Raw genomic sequence first — 15,724 nt, forward strand, 5'->3', positions numbered from 1 at the left:
GCTGGATCAGGCTCTATGCAAACAAAAATTATTTACAATGAAATTGTGTGGAAAGTTGTGGTTCACTTATTTTAATGGGTATGTTACTAGGTTCTAATCCTGCTGCTACTGGAATCAGCAGCAACATTGCAATTGACTTCAATGGAGTCTGGATCAGGCCCAAATCTATAAAAGTGGGCTGAGGATTTCTTTTTGAATGGCTAGAAAATATGGAAACAATTTTCCAGAGTCCCTCTCCCACCACCCAGAATTCCAAGTTTTAAGATTTACAGTTCATGCCTGTCAATGCTTTTTGCTATTGCGATTGCTTAGAAGAGATAAGATAGGACGGTGTTACTAAAATTTAAGACTGAATAAAATGCATTGGGTGAAATCCTGGCAATTGAAATCAATGGCAAAACTCCCATTGCTTTCAATAGGGACAGGATTTCACCTTCTCTGTTTAGCATCACATCGAATAGGGCAGTGACCCACTGGCCTACAGGAAATTTTAGCCCCAAAAGATCAACATACACATTTATTTCATGCTCCAAAGAGAGGTACTACTGCTGAGTAGTGCTGGCTACAGATCAGACATATCCTCATCCAGCAGGGTTTATACAGCTAACCAGTAAATCATTTGGTTTGCTTCTTTTAATTACGGTAGGTGACTCTGATGTTTTATTTTACTGAACTTTCTAGCTTTGCTGTAGTCCACATTTTTAAAGAGTTCAATTTAACTAAACAATGTCACTTCTAATTGTTTGAAAAATTCTGTTTAACTAGTTTTGTGAGCAATAGAGTAGGTTAACTTAAAATTTTAATCTGCTTTGCAACAGCACCTGCCTAAGAAGCAGTGACCAGTTATTAAATAAAGGCATAAATATACTGATTTTGTTTTTTATGAAAAAATATGTATCTACTAAGACAGAAGATCTATTTTAAGATTGGAATTTAGTATTTTAAGAAATATAGTTATAAAGCCTTATACATTTCTCTTGGAACACTTTAACAGTAGAATTATGGGTTACTTAGTCTATTACAAATATGATATTTATTCTGCAATATTTATATTGTAATATTCTGCAACTTACGTTAAAGCCTTTCAGATCAAAGGATCTGATCTAAACCTCATTGAAGTCATTGGGGTCATCCCAATGGGCTTTGGATAAGGCTCTGAATGTACAAAATATTATTGCGATAGTTTTATGACACCAAATATTTTATACCTTCCCTATGTCTTTGACTTAATGTCAGCTTTTCCATCAATGCTGTGTTTGATTATTTATTTCACCAGTTAGAATGGAGAAGACTCTTATTTTCCTCTCCTGAGAATACTGTATGCCAGTTTGTGACAATGAATGATCATTTTACTTATTGGGAAGCTCTAATAAACATAATACAGCTAATCAGAAAGTTTGTGGATTTTTTGTTTTTTTTTCCCCTGAGGACAATTTTAACTGTCAGCAAAAAAACTAAAACTGGAAATATTTTGGCTGAATACTGAAAAAGCTTGATTTTTGAAATGATGCCATGGTGCCTCTTCACCCATTTGCCTCTTCAGGTTGATTTCCCTGGGTGTAATAGAAGCAGTGCATCATGGGATCCCTCACCATGGAACATTATCAGAGATGCTGATATAGGGCTAAGGAATCCAGGCAATTGAGGAGAAAACTGCAATTCCCATGAAACGTTTCTGAATCAAAATGTTTTGGTTAAAATATGAAAGATTTTTGGCTTTGGGTGTTCAATTTTTCATTGCAAAACTGAAGTTCTACCTGGAAATCAGACACCGTTTGGGAAAAATTTTGGTTAGCTCAACACTCCAACAAAGAAACTCCAAGCAGTTTACACGGATAATTTGCACCCAACCCTAATGCATAGCTTTTGAAAGAGAAATATATATTGGTCATCGAAACAGTGGAATATTTTGTAGAGTGATCCAGTAGCAGTGAAATATTTTGGGATAGCAGAATGCTAGAAAGGTAATTTGGGATGCTGTAGTCCACATCTTCTGCATTTTTCTACTTTTGTCAGAAACTGAGGTGGAGGATCAGGCCTAGTGGTCAGAGCAAGGGAAGTCAGGCCTAGTGGTCAAAGCAGGGGAAGCCAGGCCAGAAACTGGAGCTAAAGGTGACAGCAGGAGTCAGAAATCAAGAGCAGGTTTGGAATAAAGCAATTGTAGAATTGGGAGCTAGACTGGAGCAAGGGCAGAACAGGACTGGAGGAAGAACAAAGCTGAAGCCAGACTGGGAACAAGGTTGGAGTCACAGCAAGGCTGGGGCAGGCAGAGGCCTGGGAAGCCTGTCACTACAATCAAGCCAGGGAGATTTTCAAGCCATGAGTCTCGTATACCTGCTCTGAGAGTAACAAGATCAACCTCTGGCTTGGGGATTGGCTGGAGCCTAACACAGGTATGACTCATCAGTGCATGGTGCCACAAAGACTCCTCCTTGTTTTTCATCAGTGCATGTGGCTTAATTAGGCTCTAGTTAAGGGATGACTCATTACCTCAGAATCTGCTTCTAAAAGTTCTTGCACATTGACAATAGGGGATCCAATGATATACATATTGGCTTTTAAAAAAGGTAAAATACTGAAGAGCTGGGAGCAATCCTAACATTCTGCTACACATCTTCCTACTCTTCCTGGGGTATCAATGTACTGAACTCCATTAACAAGTCACCTTTAATTTAATGAGTCAGTTGGTATAGTCAGAACTGAGTCACTTAATCCATCTTTCCAAAACTGTCATTACTGATGAGTTTTTAAATAAGATTCTTAATTAAGAAGTATATTTTGCAAAGGTTTTCTCCTATGCAGTTCTGCCAGGAAGTTATAGCATACAGAGCACCATGTGCATCATGTAAGGTCACAGGGTAAGAATATGTGAATATAATCCTTTAGCTGTCAGTGTTGTAACGAGCTGATGATAGGTAAGTGATATCTATTCCATATGTAAGGAAAAGCAGCCAGTTGGTTGCTGTATATTAAGGGTGAATTGACTTCACCGCCATAAAGCCTGAGTAAGTCAGGCTGTGTACTGGCAAAGAGCAGGGCAGTTGAGGAAGTGAAATCTACCCCTTACATGGTGCCCAACTGTTAGGCCACTGCATAGCCTCCATAGATCTGCTATTGAAGATACAGCCCTTCTGTGCTTGTTGTGCAGGGCACCTAGGCGCCTGGAACCCTATAAACATTGATTCACGACCCTTCCTTTGAACTAACCCTGCCTTGCTCCCAGTGTTGTCTGACTACATACAGAGAGAGAGAGAGAGAGATCCTTCCATCAATACACAGACAGAGGATGGGCAGGCATATATGTACTGCCACTAGACAGTGCCCCCCCCCCCATTGAGCTCCTATGTGCTGTTTAAGTAATATGAGGGCCAGAAATCAATGGGACTATTCAAGGCGTATGGTACTACTCAGTATGAGTAAGGTTGGCAGAATCTGCCCTTTAATTTGCGAGACATCCTGGGCAAAAGATAGAAGACCAGTTACATATAATGTGTAAATGCCTTAAGTCCTTACACATAAATGATTTGGATTTTTTTTATAAAAGAAAAATGTTTCTTTTCATCCCCCTGTCTTTTGTTTCTATTAAATCATATTTAATAGCTACATGCATTAAAATAAAGTGAGTGAAATCTTTTCTCCTTCATTTATCATCTTTATATAAATTGGTTTATAAATAAAACTGTTTATCTATAACATAAAAACACAGATAATTTTATAATTAATTCCCAAAGTAACTTAAAAAGAAAGAAACACACTATTGTTGTTATGATGGGCCAATTGATTCAGGAACAATGAGAACCTTGTCTAAATCCTGTCCCTTTCTAAACCAGACCCAAGAGAAGTTTTAATTTTGTTTTGGATTTTTTGAAGCTTCTGAATTTATTTATTGCATTTCTCCTAATTTTTGTGCATTTGGGATATTTTTTCATTTCTGGATGTCAGCTGGAATTGGACAGAGAAATATCAAAATAAGAGATAGTTGAATACCGTTAAACTACTCCTTTGACTTTTAAACTAATTCTCTTCGGCACTGTTTGTGCATCTCTTGTGTTAGCAGAAAGCAAATATTCCAGTGAATGACTTTACTGGCAGTAAGCTCTTCCTTGAAGCATTGAATTGTAAGCAAATGATTCAATACATCTAAAACAAATTCTGGATGTGCAATCACAAGTATTTACACCACTAACTTGATTTTAAGGCTGTGGTCTTAAAAGTCAATTCATAAGTGTTTACAGCAATGAGACGTACAATGATTATCATCCAGACAATGCAAATCATACCTTATGTCCTTTATGTCCATTCAGAAAACAGCTTGAAATTAAATATTGAGTGTACCAATTCACTGCACAGGAACAATCTTTCATAATAAAAATTATTTGCAGAAATCAGTAAATAATTTTTAATAATAAATACATTTAGAAAACTATCTGATGGTCAAATTGTACCTAGGAAAATAGTAACATTTTTCTCAGCTTTACAAAATATTATGACAAAACCATTCTCATGTTACATCCAAATGTTTCTGCAAGATTTCCAAGCACATCTTATAGACAGATTCAAAAGGTTCAGGTGATTTAGATTAGGGTGGGCAGGAAACTTTTTCCTTTCCTGCAAGAATATTTGAGATTTTGAAATTTTATTTTCTATCCAATAACAGGAGAAAAAGTCCAACTCTCAAACTTTCATGACCCAATAAACAAAGGCCGGGTCTATGCTACAGACCTATATCAGTATAACTGTCGCTCAGGGGTATGAAAAATTCGCAGCCCTGAGTTGGTAGTTATACTTACCTGACCCCCATGTAGACAGCTCTATGTCAACGGAACAGCTTCTCCCATAGATATAGCTGCCACCTCTTAGGGAGGTGGATTAACTAGGCTGACAGCAGACGCTCTCTTGTGGGTATAATAATGTCTTATGTGAAGACAAGCCCAAAGACAACTTAGGTTCGGGTCAATGGAAAGATTTTGTTTCAATAACTTCAAAATGTTTCATTTTGATTTTAATCTGTTCTCGTTTAACCTTTTATTTAATATTAAGTTTAAAGTTTGAAAGGAAAAGTCATTTAGAAAGAAAAATCAAACTTTTCATTGAGAATGTCAAAATGGGATGCTTTCCAATTCAAAACTTCTTTTCACCAATTTTTTTTGAGTTGAGAAATTCAATAAAACTGACTGTTCCCAGCAAACAGTTTCAAGTTTGACAAAAATGCATTTTTGTATAAAAAGGCTTTGTTGAAAAATCCTTGACCAGCTCTAGTTTTAGATGAATTTCAGATGGGTGCTTATGGACACCCACTAATTATCTTTTTTTTTCTTTATACCCCATAACTTCCTCTCACTTTTGATTAATTTTTTTCTGATCTAGGACAATCACTAAAGAAGAAAAAGTTTCTATTTTATTAATGCCAGCAAAATCATAAGTAGAAAATAAGACTTGCCCATACAAAGTCAAGAAGTAGATAGTGTCCATTTATTATGGTTATGTTTCTTGGCTCTCAGGTCTCAATTCAACAGTCCATCCTTATTCATGAAAGCATGTGCCTGAAGTTAATTATGTGCTTTGCTTAATAGGGATGGACTTAAGCACATGCTTAAATAGCTTGCTAAATGAGGGTAACAGTGAGGTTTGTCCTGAACCACTGAACCTTTTTGCTAAGTTACCTCTGATGACTTGGGAAATTTTGTTGTTTTTCACCTCATGGTAAGATTCATTATGAAAATGGCGGGATATTTAGTGCAGTATTTCACCTGTCTGTATGAAGTCACTTTTTTTCTCTACTAAATTCAACAGAAAAGTCAGGAAAATCGAAATCTTCTGTGTAGTGTGATCATAGATCTCTTTGATTCCTGGCAGCAGTTCTCATTACTAAAAATTGGCCATTAAATCCGAGGATCTTAAATATGAGCAATCTTGGTTTGTTGGTCTCCCATCTTCAGATCATAATATATAGTGCTTTAGTTCTGTACTTAATTTAGGCAAAAAAAAATTCTGCGCACGATATTTAGAAATTCTGCACATTTTATTTGTCAATAAATAAATGTGGAGCTTTCAGCATGGCAATGGGGAGCACAGGTCACTGCCTGCATGGAGGTGGGAGATCACCCTGCAGCCCCCCTCAACCGCCCCCAGGACAGGGACTCTGCAATGATGCTGCACCTGACCCTGACGCAGCGCAAGGGCTGGGCCTGCCTGTGTCCTGCTGGAGCAGGGAGAGAGGGAGGGGCTGCAGGGTGATCTCCCACCTCCATGCATCCAGTGGCCTGTGTTCCCCACTGCCATGCTGGAGCCTCCACATTTATTTATTGACAAATAAAATTTGCAGAATTTTAAAATACTGTGCACATTTTTATTTTTTTGGCTCAGAATTCCCTCAGGAGTAGTAGGTGAAGCAAATCACCAGGGTTAGCAGCCCCGTGACAGGCGGAGTAGACGTGAGAAGGTGGACTCAGCCTGGCAAGATCCAAGTGTGGAGGAGCTTAGTGTGGAAGGATCCAGGTGTGGGTGAGAGGGTTCCGTGTGGGCAGCTCCGTGCGGGGGTCTGGGTGCAGGGGGTATCTGGATGCACAGGGGCTCATTGGGAGGGATTCTGGGTGCAGGGGGTCCAGGTGAAGGTGGTTGGGGTGCAGTGGGGGGCGTCTGGGTGTGGGGGGATAGTGTTCAGCAGGGAGCTCTGGATGCAGGGAGAGCAGGGCTTGGTGGGGGTCTGGGTACAGCTGATTGGGGCTCAGCCTGGATGCGGGGATTGGGGCTTGTGGGTAGTCCAGGAGAATAGGGGGTGGGATTTGTCAAGATGGGGATTTGAGTGTCGGGGGCTCAGCGAGGGATGGGATGGAGGCAGAGTAGCAAAGTAGATTGGCAAGATGAGGATACAACTATGAAGGGGTTGGAGGGGGAAGTGGGTGCAGGGAGAGAGGAATGATTAGTTGGTTGATGTACGTAGTAGAGAGAAATGCCTTTTGTCCCCCATGGAAAATTGTGACAAACTTCAAAAAACTGAAAACAAAAAAACCTTCAGCTGCAAATTTTCAGGGTTTGGTGTGAGAGGTTTTGGTGCTGAGCTGAAAACCAAACATTGTGGCTTTTTTGACAAAGTTGAAATTTTCCACAAAAAGCAGACTGACAATTTCTGCCAAAAAACTCATTTAATCAAAAACCCAAATTTCCACTGAAAAACAGTTGGGGTGAATAATTTTTGACCAGCCCTAGTAAGTAGTTTATTTTCCTCCAATAATTCCTAATTTACTGCTCTTTTTACCCCCCTTTATCTAACCCCAGAATAATCATGTATAAGTATCCCAACAGTAACAGGTGTTTGAAGTAGAATCCCAAATCAAAGCACCCCCACAACTAGGAAAAACATAGATCTCAGTCTGAAGTGTGTGGCTCAGGCCCCTCTGTAGAGGCTATGAACTGTGCAGTCCATTGGGGTGATTGCTAACCAGAAAACAGTAGGAGTCACTGACTCAAAACAAGAGGGTTTTTTCCCTAATGAAGTGAGCATTTACATTTGTTGTCATAGTTAAAATGTGAACTGATTTGTAAGCATCAATGTACATCAAAATACTTTTTGCTAGGGGCATAAAGTGTTTACCATAATTCCTAACAGCCAATACTATTACTATTTAGTGTAGAAAACATTCTCAGTGGATTTACCTGAATAACAATCAATCAGGGAACTGCACAAATACTACAAACACCTGCATATCACAAAAATTTGACTGTGCCAGCACCAAATATTTCTGCTTTATCTCAGAAAATGTTTGCAGCTAAGCCTCTCTTGTGGCCACAGATAAACATACTGTAGCTAATACATGCTTATAAATCAGGTTAGACATTTCAGAGCACACCACCTAGCCACTTTTCTATGTTTTTTTCTGTTCTGTACTTTTAACTGTTTAAATAAATAATAATTTACACACACTTTTTCTGGGGACTCTAGTAACCCCCATACTTTGTACTATACCCCTCTTTTTTCCCTTGCTGTTTCTACTCCCTGGGTAGCAGTTTACAAAACACAGATGCTAAGCTGTGGAAGATATTCTGGTAAAGCACCTGGCTCTACAGAAGATTTCTCAGGCTACTGAGTTGGTAGTGTTAGAACTGCTTCTAAGTTTGAGATTTGTTTGTTACAGATGTCTGATCTATACTTTCTTGTTCATCCGGATGCTAATTCGCTTTGATTTAGATTTCAATATTGAGTTCTTATGACCCAAATTTTCATTTAAATCAATAAAGGCCTGTGTACTCTTATCTTCTACCTCCCTGTCTTATGTATGTGTATTAGATCTCCAGCTGATGTAAATCAGTGTAGAGGTGAAATTCTGCTCTCATGTGTCTTGACTCCACCTCAGCTGAAACTTCATCCAGGCTTTCATCTCTTTTCACTTTGAATGTTGTAATTCTCTTCTGTAGGATATCCCCAAATCCCGGCTCTACGGACTCCAGCTTATCCAGTATGCAGCTGCCTATCTTCTCACACATACCAGGAAGCAAAAATGCATGACTCCCATCTTCAGACACCTTGACTGGCTCCCCATTCATTTCAGATCTAGTTCAAAATTGCTTTCTTTGTTCTGCAGACTCTCCTAGGCCTTGCTTTGTCTGGCCTCACAGACCTTTTTTCTGTCTAGGACTGACTTCCGCTCTGTTCACTCACACAATCTCCTTTTTATTGGTGTGGATCTTCTCTAATACAATTCCTGCTTTCTGGAACAGACTTCCTAGGTCTGCCAGCCTCTCCATTTCTCTTCAGCTGACTCTGCCTTGAATAATTATTTCATAACAATGAAGACACCACCCACAATAACAGTCATAAGAAAAAAGAATCATCTGATTAGTCACCCGCTGGTGGATGAAACCACATTCTTGATCATTACATTGATTGCTTCAGGAAAAAAAATGACTGTGAAATACTTAACAAACATCATATCCACAACAATCTCTCCACCACTGAGAAGACAGCTATACAGTCCCTGATATCCAACCACCAGCTAGTGATCAAACCAGCAGACACAGGGGGTGCCATCGTAGTCCTCAACTGTGATCATAATGCGGCCAACCGACAATTTTGACATCACTTACTATAAAGAACTTGAAGACCCCACATCAGAGTTTGCCCAGGATTTTAGTGGTATTATGAAAGCCTTCCAAAAACAATTCCAAGATAAACTCTACAACCCCCCTGAACCCACCCCACAAACCTTCTATGTGCTGCCTAAGATACACAGACAAGGGAACCCAAGCAGACCCATCATATCTGGACACAACACTCTTACTGAAGGAATATTGGGACTTATAGAAAACATCTGCAAACCATTCACCACACAAAGGGCCAGCTTTCTCTGGGACACAACTGACTTCCTCCAGAAACTCCACAACATTAACCATCTCCCTGAGAACATCATCCTTGACACCAGGAATGTCACTGCCCTATACACCAACAGCCCTCAGAATGATGGCATCTCTGGCTGCCTCAAATATCTACAAGACAATGGACAACACTCAGATATCCATCCCAAACATATTGCCAAACTCATCCATTTCATCCTCACCTATAACAATTTTACATTCAACACACATCTTTTCCCAAACCATAGGAACAGCCATGGGTGGGTACTAGGATGGCTTCCCAGTACACCAACCTCTTCAAGGGCCAGCTTGAGGAAGAATTTCTGGACAAATGCACCACAAAACCAGTGCTATACATGAAATACATTGCTTTTTCATCCTCTGGACAGATGACCTAAATTCCCTCTGATTTTTACCACAACTTCAACCCATCCATTAAACTCTCTAGACAACTTCCCACACCAGCATCAACTTTCTGGACATCACAATCAACATCAACAATGGAACCCTACAGACAACTATATACAAGAAACCCACAGATCACCACACCCACCTTCATAGATCCAGTAACCATCCCAAACACACCAAGAAATCTCTTATCTATAGCCAGGCACTCAGATGCCACAGAATATGCTCCAAGAAAAAAAGTTTGCCACACTAAAAATCTCCTTCTCCAAACAAGGACATTCTATCAAAGAAGTAGATCATATCATGGAATGGTCCATCCAAATACCCTGAGAGAACCTGCTTCAATACAGATATAGAACCCATATGGGGTATTATGAGACAATTTCAACCCATACTTGATGGGGACCACATCCTGAAAGAAATCTTTCCTGAAACCCCTCTTCTGGCCTTCAAACACTCCCCCCCCCGGCCACAACTTCGTCATGGTCATCATCAGAAACAAACTCCCCACAGATCAGGACAAACCAAATCAAAGCGGCACCACACCCTGCCAGAAAAACACATATCTCCACTGCTACAATGATCAACACCCTCCCCAAAACACCTTTCAAGATCATTGTATCCTACACATACCTATCACAACATGTGGTGTACATCATCCAGTGCAGTAAATACCTCAATAACAATTATGTGGGTGAAACCAGACAATCACTAAGCTCTTGAATGAACTCAGACAGAAAAAGTATAAAAGAGCAAAACACTGTGATCACCTGTGTGTGAACATTTTTTCATAAAACAGTCATTCTATAGCTCATCTCCCAGTCCTCATTCTACAAGGAACTCTGCATGACACAATGACAAAAGATGAGCTTGGGAGCTTAAATTCATAATTTTGATAGACACTAAAAATCATGGACTGACTAAAGACACTGAATTTATGGCTCATTACAACAATCTGAAACCCACTAACAACCCTCCCCTCCCAAGTTACCTCCGCCCATTCCTTTCTCCACTATGACTAGTGGGGTGTTAATGAATCACCTTGAATGGTCCCTTGAACTTTTGCTGAACAATCTGTTCCGTCTTGAATTTAGCTGTGACACTGAGTACGTTTTGCAGACCTGAAGAAAAGATCTGTGTCTGTACTGCCACTTTCAGCACTAAAACTTTAGTCATTCAGGAGTGTGAAAAAACACCCCCCCCCCCCCCCGAGTGAGAAAAGTTTTAGTGCTGAAAAGCACCAGTATAGACAGCGCTTTATCGCCTGGAACACTGCTCCTGACTATAAAGCTACCACACCTCATTCGGGGTGGTTATTTTTTATCGCCAGGAGAGCTCTCCCCAGCAATAAAGCATGTCTACACTGCCATGTCACAGCGCTGCCACGGATGTGCTGTAACGTGGGGAGTGTAGACATACTCTAAGCTAGAAAGCTTGTCTTGCTCATCAACAGAAGTTGGTCCAATAAAAGATATTACCTCACCAACCTCCATTTCAGGTAAAACCATCATAAAATAACTTGGGCCGTAGAGCTGGATGCTTTATTTGTTCACAAAACAATGTTCTTCCACCAGTGTAATACAAGCTCAGTAACAGAAAACAAACTAAAAGTGCTCAGTAGTCTAAAAATGATGAATGAAAGGGATGCATTCACAGTTCTAATGCTGCCCCATTGGTATCTCTATTATGACAGTCTGACTCCTCAATTTCATACTGTTTCTCCAATACCATATAATATACAGTTTTTATCTACATTACAATAGGGCCAGGTTGTTTCCCCTTGTGTGCATAGGGCTCCCCCTCTACCATTATCTTGCACCATGCTCTGCAGAACTTCTATAACTCCCTCTTACATTCTCAAGTGGATAGGTGGGAAGGGGCAGGAGGGTTCTGGGAGCAGATAGATCCTTGACTCTACTCCCCCAGTCTGCCCGGCAGTGTAGCTACACTGGTGCACCAGGGAGCACATGGCCCAAGAGGTATAGACCTGTCACAATTTATGGCTTCATTGGAGCAGTGGACTCCCTGAATCATAGTCTCCCTAGTAGGTTACTCCGGGATAGTGCACCAATGCCCTGCTCCCTGCAATGGGCTGACAATCTAGACCTTAGATTTTATAATCTTTATGTTTTTTTCATCTGGAATATCCTATCCTTTAAAAATATAAAAGGTAGGGGGGAACAAAAACCCCAAAAGGTGGGACAGAAAACTTCTGGCTTGCAAAAAATTGGCAAAGACTGAATGCACATTCCATCATCTGACTATTTGGCTGGACATCACTAGAATGCTGTATTCCATGTCCACAGGAAGGCTCTTCTTTCTTTTTGGACCATAAGCTCTTTGAGGTCAAGACCATCTTTTCATGTACGGTCTCTTCTCCAGTGGGGATTCTAGACACTTCCACCATAGGAATAATAATATCCAGCTTCAGAGCTTCTAAAGTGCCTCAGGGTAGGATTTCCTTTCACGGAGCTTACAAAGGGCTGCCTGGACACAGCCTAGGGTAGTGGATGGTGTTTGCTATGCTACTTCAAGAACATCCCAGGGAAGGAATTGTAGCTCTGTTCTCCCGTTGCCCCAAGTAATTTCCTGCTGCCCTATACCAATAGCAAATTTACTCAGCAAAATCTCAGCTCCACTGGTTGACCAGCAGGCGAAGGGGAGGGAGGAGAGTGGAGGGAGCCCAACATTCTACATATTTCTTGCCCACTTGCTCCCAGACTGAACCAGTTACGTAAGTCAAGTCATAAACTAAATGTACAGGGTTTGAGCCAAGGGATCATATGTGACCTTTGGGTCAGATAAAGCACACATTCAGTACACTTCTCCCTTTGCATATAAATCCCTATATGCATGTACAGTGTAGCCTTCCTTGGCTTTAGGGAAAAATTTGTAACAACTACATGTCTCTAGAGCATTCAGAGGCATGTCTCCTTCTAGAGGCATATTGCCTAACCACATTACAATTTTAGCCCTTGGCATTTCACCTCCAGAATTGTTCCAAATATTCTTTGTTTTTTGAACAGAAATCATAATGATGTGAGGTATGGTGCAAAGGTTTTACACTCATTTGGAATGACCCAGGTAACTCATGCATGGTTTTGCCACTGGAGAATAATTTGGACATCACAAATTCATGCTACTAAAAACCTGTATTTGTTGTGACACCTACAAAAAACCTGACAATGATTACACAGCTGGTGTGCTGAGACCATTGCCTTTCATGGAGACCAGAATTATCTCATTGCTTCCTTGTGCTTCCCGTCTGTCTATATCCACCTGTTACCTCTTCTCTTACCCTGAGATTTAAACTGTTTGGGGACAAGGCCTGTCTATTATGTGTTTGGTCTGATCCATGATTGGGCTTCTACGTGTTACCACTTACAAATAATAAAGAGTAATATTTAGACCCTCTCACACCAGCATCTGTTTTTCTCACACAGATATACAACATGTAACATGAAAGAGGGTATAGAGAATGTTTGTACACATAAAGTGTGTGTGTATCTTTCACGGACTGGGGGAGTTGCTGGAAGTCTATATCACCCCCATCGTAGGCCTGAAGTGAACGTCATCCTAATACTGCTGCTTAGTGATTTTAAATAGTTCATAAGCTGCTTAAAAATATGTTGTTGTCAAACTCTGCAACTAATTTACTTCTTCCAGTCTATAAAACAAGAAAAGGAAACATCTGTTTAAACGGAAACATCATGGCACTGGGGATTAAGCTTCTTTTCTTGTTTCTGTTGTTGTTCATTGGATTTAATTGGCTTTAAAAGTTCAGAAATGAATGGCATTGATTAATAAGTAGAATCATTTATCAGTGTTTGAGAACATGGGGAAACCTGCATACAAGAACATGTTCTGTGACACTGTCAGCATTTCTGAAATAAATTAAACAGATGTGGGACCATTCCAGACATTGCTAAAGATATAGTTCACTTTGTAGGGACGAAGTTATTTACGGTTTAGTGAGGACAAGCCAAATCCACTGACACATCTGCTGTATGTCTATAACTTCCCTAAGGAAAGGGTTAAAATATGGGCCAATAATGTCCTGAATAAGAATTTGCATATTGCTCTGTAAGTGTAATTCATTTTTGTCCATCTCAAACTTGCATTACTCAATGACTGGTACAGAGGAATAAATGCTGTGAAAAGGTCAGCTTTCTTTGAAGTAAGCAAACCAGAAGATCTTCAAAACTTGCAAAATTCAGAGACTGTTTCTTGTATTTGCTTTATAATTCCTCTGAAGAAAATGCACTACAGTAGTGTCCAGTGGAGTGTGAAAAACACTAAAGGGTTTTACCCTGATCAATATATGCTGTGAAATGTCATTCTGGTTCTCTAGCTCGGCTTCAGCCAGGTGGCCTTTGTTTGTCTGTCCTATTCTCCTTAGTTTTAGCTTTTCTTGGTTCCATAATAGATCTCTATGGTTTATAAAACGAGAAGTCAATCCAAGGTTAAGCTGTTGCTTGACAGAGAAAAAATAAGTAATTTGATATGAACATTGTGACTTAGTCAGGTGATATGAACAAAAATGTCTGGGGTATATGATATCGACCACTTTTTATTCCAGAAATGTGGTATTCTAAGGCTGAACCAAGGTGACTGTGAAAGCAAACTGGCCAACCTAAAAGGTTTCTTTTCAGATTCGGAGATCAATCTATGTTCAAGTGGAGTAGAGGTCTATGATCAAGATAGTGTAAGAGAGCCTGTTATTGACTATGATACTTCAGCAGTAATTTTAAGAGAATCAAGGAGAAAGTTTGAGAGCAGTAGCAGTAAAACTCAAAGGAGACATGGCCTTTAAAGAAGATACAACTATTGATTGAAAATCAAAGATAAAAGAGGGGCAGGTGGGAGAAAGCAAACTTAACCTGCAGCAATGAATAAAAATGTTAGGAAGAAAACAACCATTTGGAGAAATGTACAGCAAATAATAGTGACCATTCAGTGTGATGATTTAGGCTGCAATCCTGTATTGGAGCTACTTTCAAGGCTAGTCTATGGTAGAAGCTACAGCTGCACTCCCATCATCATAACACTGTCCACACTGGTGCGTAGGTCAGTGTAACTTACATCACTCAGAGGAGTGGCTTATTCACATCCCAGAGTGACATAAATTATACTAACATAACCTCTGGTGTAGACAAGACCAAAGTTAAGCATGAGCATAAATCTTTGCTGTATCTGGGTCGCCGAATGTAAGCTGGGATTTGTGATTCATCAAGAAGAGACCACAGATGCTAACTGATGGTATAACCCTGTTGGGTCTTGACTCTACAATACCCATTGTGCAATGATACCATGGCAGTTCACATGCTGGTTTCTGGAATGGCAATTGAAGAATGATGCTTTAATGTTTTCCATCATTACATACTGTCTCAAATGAGCTGCATAAAGGCACTAAGCCTGGATTCTTCTAACTGATCACACTGGGAAGACTACCAAGGACTACGGGTCTGGAGAGAGACTTTGGTACCCTGGATGGGGAACACATGTAGAGTGACCTGGCTGAGGAGCTGAGTCATGAAGAGGCAGCAGCATCTTGTAGAGTGAGAGAGGTGCTGCAGCTCCAGAGAGAGGTGGAGAGACAGTGCAACCGTGGGAAGGGGTGCTGACTTTATGTGCTATTCGCTCATTGCTAGGATGTTGCCCTGGTTGTTCTGGCAGAGCCTCCCCCCACATAGTATCCCCAGGCTGCAGTAACTTCCATGGTCCAATGGTGGAGGTCAGGGAGATGTTCAGACCCAGCATTATCACAGTGCTACGAGGAGGAAGAGAGATTAATTTTATGTGTTCCCCATTCCTTGAGCAGCTTCTGATATCTGCCAGTGGAATGGTTGCAAATCCCTCTGTCCCCTCTTCAACCATCTGCAAGATCAATTATCCCAATGCTCAGCCTGGTTACATGACTGGGCAGGACTACCACCATCCTTAATGCAGCATAAAATAAACCCAG

Source organism: Dermochelys coriacea, chromosome 2 (assembly GCF_009764565.3).
Source record: "Dermochelys coriacea isolate rDerCor1 chromosome 2, rDerCor1.pri.v4, whole genome shotgun sequence".
NCBI lineage: Eukaryota > Metazoa > Chordata > Testudines > Dermochelyidae > Dermochelys > Dermochelys coriacea.